The sequence below is a fragment of the Ranitomeya imitator genome, chromosome 6 (genome assembly GCF_032444005.1).
Source record: "Ranitomeya imitator isolate aRanImi1 chromosome 6, aRanImi1.pri, whole genome shotgun sequence".
Lineage (NCBI taxonomy): Eukaryota > Metazoa > Chordata > Amphibia > Anura > Dendrobatidae > Ranitomeya > Ranitomeya imitator.
In genome coordinates, this window is record NC_091287.1 from 545,850,544 (window position 1) to 545,856,543 (window position 6,000).

Consider the following 6,000-nt stretch of genomic DNA (forward strand, 5'->3'; position numbering starts at 1 on the left):
CCCGGTTTTGGTGGAGGGGGAGTTGGAGTATATAGTAGAGAAGATTTTGGATTCTCGTGCTTCGAGACGGAAACTCCAGTATCTGGTTAAGTGGAAGGGTTATGGTCAGGAGGATAATTCCTGGGTCTTTGCCTCTGATGTTCATGCTGCCAATCTTGTTCGTGCCTTTCATATGGCTCATCCTGGTCGGCCTGGGGGCTCTGGTGAGGGTTCGGTGACCCCTCCTCAAGGGGGGGGGGGTACTGTTGTGAATTCTGTGGCAGAGCTCCCTCCTGTGGTCACAAGTGGTACTGCGGCTTCTGAGTTTCCTTCCTCAGGTGATGTGGTGAAGTCGTTAGATGCTGCTCTATTTAACTCCACCTAGTGCTTTGCTCCTGGCCTCCAGTCAATGTTCTAGTATTGGTCTTGTCTCCTCCTGGATCGTTCCTGTGGCCTGTCTTCCTGCATAAGCTAAGTTTTGCTTCTGTTATTTTTGCTTGCTATTTTTTCTGTTCAGCTTGCTTAATAATAATAATAATAATAATTTTTATTTATATAGCGCCAACATATTCCGCAGCGCTTTACAAATTATAGAGGGGACTTGTACAGACAATAGACATTACAGCATAACAGAAATACAGTTCAAAACAGATACCAGGAGGAATGAGGGCCCTGCTCGCAAGCTTACAGACTATGAGGAAAAGGGGAGACACGAGAGGTGGATGGTAACAATTGCTTTAGTTATTCAGACCAGCTATAGTGTAAGGCTCAGGTGTTCATGTAAAGCTGCATGAACCAGTATGTAGCAGTACAGACACAGAGGTCTAATACTGCATAAAGTGTATGAGAACATGATGCGAGGAACCTTTTTTTTTTTTTTTTTATTATAAATAGGCCACACAGGGATCGTTAGGTTAATGCATTGAGGTGGTAGGCCAGTCTGAACAAATGAGTTTTTAGGGTACGCTTAAAACTGTGTGGATTGGGGATTAATCGTATTAACCTAGGTAGTGCATTCCAAAGAATCGGCGCAGCACGTGTAAAGTCTTGGAGACGGGAGTGGGAGGTTCTGATTATTGAGGATGCTAACCTGAGGTCATTAGCGGAGCGGAGGGCACGGGTAGGGTGGTAGACTGATACCAGGGAGGAGATGTAGGGTGGTGCTGAGCCATGGAGTGCTTTGTGGATGAGGGTAGTAGTTTTGTACTGGATTCTGGAGTGGATGGGTAGCCAGTGTAATGACTGGCACAGGGTAGAGGCATCGGTGTAACGGTTGGTGAGGAATATGATCCTGGCTGCAGCATTCAGGACAGATTGGAGTGGGGAGAGTTTTGCAAGAGGGAGGCCGATTAGTAGAGAGTTACAATAGTCCAGACGAGAATGAATAAGTGAGACAGTGAGAGTTTTTGCAGAGTCGAAAGTAAGAAAAAGGCGAATTCTAGAAATGTTTCTGAGATGCAGGTAAGAAGAGCGAGCCAGTGATCGGATGTAGGGGGTGAATGAAAGTTCAGAATCAAGGATGACCCCAAGGCAGCGGGCATGTTGCTTTGGAGTAATGGTGGAACCGCACACGGAGATGGCAATGTCAGGCAAAGGTAGGTTAGTAGAGGGAGCGAACACGAGGAGTTCAGTTTTTGACAGGTTTAGTTTCAGATAGAGGGAGGACATGATGTTAGAGACAGCGGTAAGACAATCACTGGTGTTTTCTAAAAAGGCCGGTGTGATATCAGGAGCAGAAGTGTATAATTGGGTGTCGTCAGCATAGAGATGGTACTGGAAACCAAATCTACTGATTGTTTGTCCAATAGGGGCAGTATACAATGAGAAGAGGAGGGGGCCTAGGACTGATCCTTGAGGAACCCCAACAGTAAGGGGAAGGTGAGAGGAGGAGGAACCAGCAAAACATACAGTGAAGGATCGGTCAGAGAGATAGGAGGAGAACCAGGAGAGAACTTAATTGGTTATTCTTGCTTGCTGGAAGCTCTGGGACGCAGAGGGAGCACCTCCGTACCGTTAGTCGGTGCGGAGGGTCTTTTTGCCCCCTTTGCGTGGTTGTTTGTAGGGTTTTGTGTTGACCGCAAAGTAATCTTTTCTATCCTCGGTCTGTTCAGTAAGTTGGGCCTCACTTTGCTAAATCTATTTCATCTCTGCGTTTGTATTTTCATCTCAACTCACAGTCATTATATGTGGGGGGCTGCCTTTTCCTTTGGGGTATTTCTCTGAGGCAAGGTAGGCTTATTTTTCCTTCTTAGGCCTAGCTAGTTTCTCAGGCTGTGCAGAGTTGCATAGGGAGCGTTAGGCGCAATCCACGGCTGCCTCTAGTGTGGTTGGATAGGATTAGGGATTGCGGTCAGCAGAGTTACCACGTCTCAGAGCTCGTCCTATGTCTTTTGGTTATTGTCAGGTCACTTTGTGTGCTCTGAACTTCAAGGTCCATTGTGGTTCTTAATTACCTATTCATAACACATGGCTACTTCTAGTGTGGTATGATAGGATTAGGGATTGCGGTCAGCAGAGTTCCCACGTCTCAGAGCTCGTCCTATGTTATTAGTAACTATCAGGTCATTTTGTGTGCTCTTAACCACCAGGTCCATTGTGGTTCTAAACCACCAGTTCATAACAGTACTGGAGGCCCAAAGTACTAATGCTTCTCAATAGAGGGAAAAGAGAAGTTCTGAGACCATTTTTTTTCTCTGCACTGTGTTTTGTCTTTCTTTTCCCCTAGACATTTGGGTGGTTCAGGACACAGGTGTAGTGATGGACATTAAAGATCTGTCTTCTTGTGTGGATCATCTCACTGCAAGAGTACAAAATATTCAAGACTTTGTGGTTCAGAATTCTTTTTTAGAACCTAGAATTCCTATTCCTGATTTGTTTTTTGGGGATAGAGCTAAGTTTCTGAATTTCAAAAATAATTGTAAGCAGTTTCTGGCTTTGAAACCCCGCTCCTCTGGTGACCCAGTTCAACAAGTAAAGATCATTATTTCTTTATTATGTGGCGACCCTCAAGACTGGGCATTTTCCCTTGCGCCAGGAGATCCTGCATTATGTGATATTGATGCATTTTTTCTGGCGCTCGGATTGCTTTATGATGAACCTAATTCAGTGGATCAGGCAGAGAAAATCTTGCTGGCTCTGTGTCAGGGTCAGGATGAGGTATAGATATATTGTCAGAAGTTTAGGAAGTGGTCTGTGCTCACTCAATGGAATGAATGTGCTCTGGCAGCAATTTTCAGAAAGGGTCTCTCTGAAGCCCTTAAGGATGTCATGGTGGGATTTCCTATGCCTGCTGGTCTGAATGAGTCTATGTCTTTGGCCATTCAGATCGATCGACGCTTGCGTGAGCGTAAAACTGTGCACCATTTGGCGGTATTATCTGAGCATAAACCTGAGCCTATGCAATGTGATAGGACTTTGACCAGAGCTGAACGGCAAGAACACAGACGTCGGAATGGGCTGTGTTTTTACTGTGGTTATTCCACTCATGCTATCTCCGATTGTCCTAAGCGCACCAGGCGTTTCGCTAGGTCTGCCACCATTGGTACGGTACAGTCAAAATTTCTTTTGTCCGTTAATTTGATCTGCTCTTTGTCATCCTATTCTGTCATGGCATTTGTGGATTCAGGCACTGCCCTGAATTTGATGGACTTGGAGTTTGCTAGGCGCTGTGAGTTTTTCTTGGAGCCCTTGCAGTATCCTATTCCATTGAGAGGAATTGATGCTACGCCTTTGGCCAAGAATAAGCCTCAGTACTGGACCCAACTGACCATGTGCATGGCTCCTGCGCATCAGGAGGATATTCGCTTCTTGGTGTTGCATAATCTGCATGATGTGGTCGTGTTGGGGTTGCCATGGCTACAGGTCCATAACCCAGTATTGGATTGGAAATCTATGTCTGTGTCCAGCTGGGGTTGTCAGGGGGTACATGGTGATGTTCCATTTCTGTCTATTTCATCATCCACCCCTTCTGAGGTTCCAGAGTTCTTGTCGGATTACCGGGATGTATTTGATGAGCCCAAATCCAGTGCCCTACCTCCGGATTGCGATTGTGCTATCGATTTGATTCCTGGTAGTAAGTTTCCTAAAGGTCGACTGTTTAACTTGTCTGTGCCTGAGCACGCCGCTATGCGGAGTTATGTAAAGGAATCCTTGGAGAAGGGTCATATTCGCCCGTCGTCGTCGCCATTGGGAGCAGAGTTCTTTTTTGTGGCCAAGAAGGATGGTTCGTTGAGACCTTGTATTGATTACCGCCTTCTTAATAAAATCACAGTCAAATTTCAGTACCCCTTGCCGCTGCTGTCTGATTTGTTTGCTCGGATTAAGGGGGCTAGTTGGTTCACCAAGATAGATCTTCGTGGTGCGTATAATCTTGTGCGTATTAAACAGGGCGATGAATGGAAAACAGCATTTAATATGCCCGAGGGCCATTTTGAGTACCTGGTTATGCCATTCGGGCTTTCCAATGCTCCATCAGTATTTCAGTCCTTTATGCATGACATCTTCCGAGAGTACCTGGATAAATTCCTGATTGTATACTTGGATGATATTTTGGTCTTCTCGGATGATTGGGAGTCTCACGTGAAGCAGGTTAGAATGGTGTTCCAGGTCCTGCGTGCGAATTCCTTGTTTGTGAAGGGGTCAAAGTGTCTCTTTGGTGTTCAGAAAGTTTCATTTTTGGGTTTCATCTTTTCCCCTTCTACTATCGAGATGGACCCTGTTAAAGTTCAGGCCATTTATGATTGGACTCAGCCGACATCTCTGAAGAGTCTGCAAAAGTTCCTGGGCTTTGCTAATTTTTATCGTCGCTTCATCAATAATTTTTCTAGTATTGCTAAACCGTTGACTGATTTAACCAAGAAGGGTGCTGATGTGGTCAATTGGTCTTCTGCTGCTGTGGAAGCTTTTCAGGAGTTGAAGCATCGTTTTTCTTCTGCCCCTGTGTTGTGCCAGCCAGATGTTTCGCTCCCGTTCCAGGTCGAGGTTGATGCTTCTGAGATTGGAGCAGGGGCTGTTTTGTCGCAAAGAAGTTCTGATGGCTCGGTGATGAAACCATGTGCCTTCTTTTCCAGGAAGTTTTTACCTGCTGAGCGTAATTATGATGTTGGCAATCGAGAGTTGCTGGCCATGAAGTGGGCATTCGAGGAGTGGCGTCATTGGCTTGAAGGAGCTAAGCATCGCGTGGTGGTCTTGACTGATCACAAGAATTTGACTTATCTCGAGTCTGCCAAACGGTTGAATCCTAGACAGGCTCGTTGGTCGCTGTTTTTCTCCCGTTTTGACTATGTGGTTTCGTACCTTCCGGGCTCTAAGAATGTGAAGGCGGATGCCCTGTCTAGGAGTTTTGTGCCCGACTCTCCGGGTTTGCCTAAGCCGGCGGGTATTCTCAAAGAGGGGGTAATTTTGTCTGCCATCTCCCCTGATTTGCGGCGGGTGCTGCAAAAATTTCAGGCTAAAAGACCTGACCGTTGCCCAGCGGAGAAACTGTTTGTCCCTGATAAATGGACGAGTAGAGTTATCTCTGAGGTTCATTGTTCGGTGTTGGCTGGTCATCCTGGAATATTTGGTACCAGAGATTTGGTGGCTAGATCCTTTTGCTGGCCGTCTCTGTCGCGGGATGTGCGTTCGTTTGTGCAGTCCTGTGGGACTTGTGCTCGGGCTAAGCCCTGCTGTTCTCGTGCCAGTGGGTTGCTTTTGCCCTTGCCGGTCCCGAAGAGGCCCTGGACACATATCTCTATGGATTTTATTTCGGATCTCCCTGTCTCTCAAAAGGTGTCGGTCATTTGGGTGGTTTGTGATCGCTTCTCTAAGATGGTCCATTTGGTACCCTTGTCTAAATTGCCTTCCTCCTCTGATTTGGTGCCATTGTTTTTCCAGCATGTGGTTCGTTTACATGGCATTCCGGAGAACATCGTTTCTGACAGAGGTTCCCAGTTTGTTTCGAGGTTTTGGCGAGCCTTTTGTGCTAGGATGGGCATTGATTTGTCTTTTTCCTCGGCTTTCGATCCTCAGACAAATGGCCAA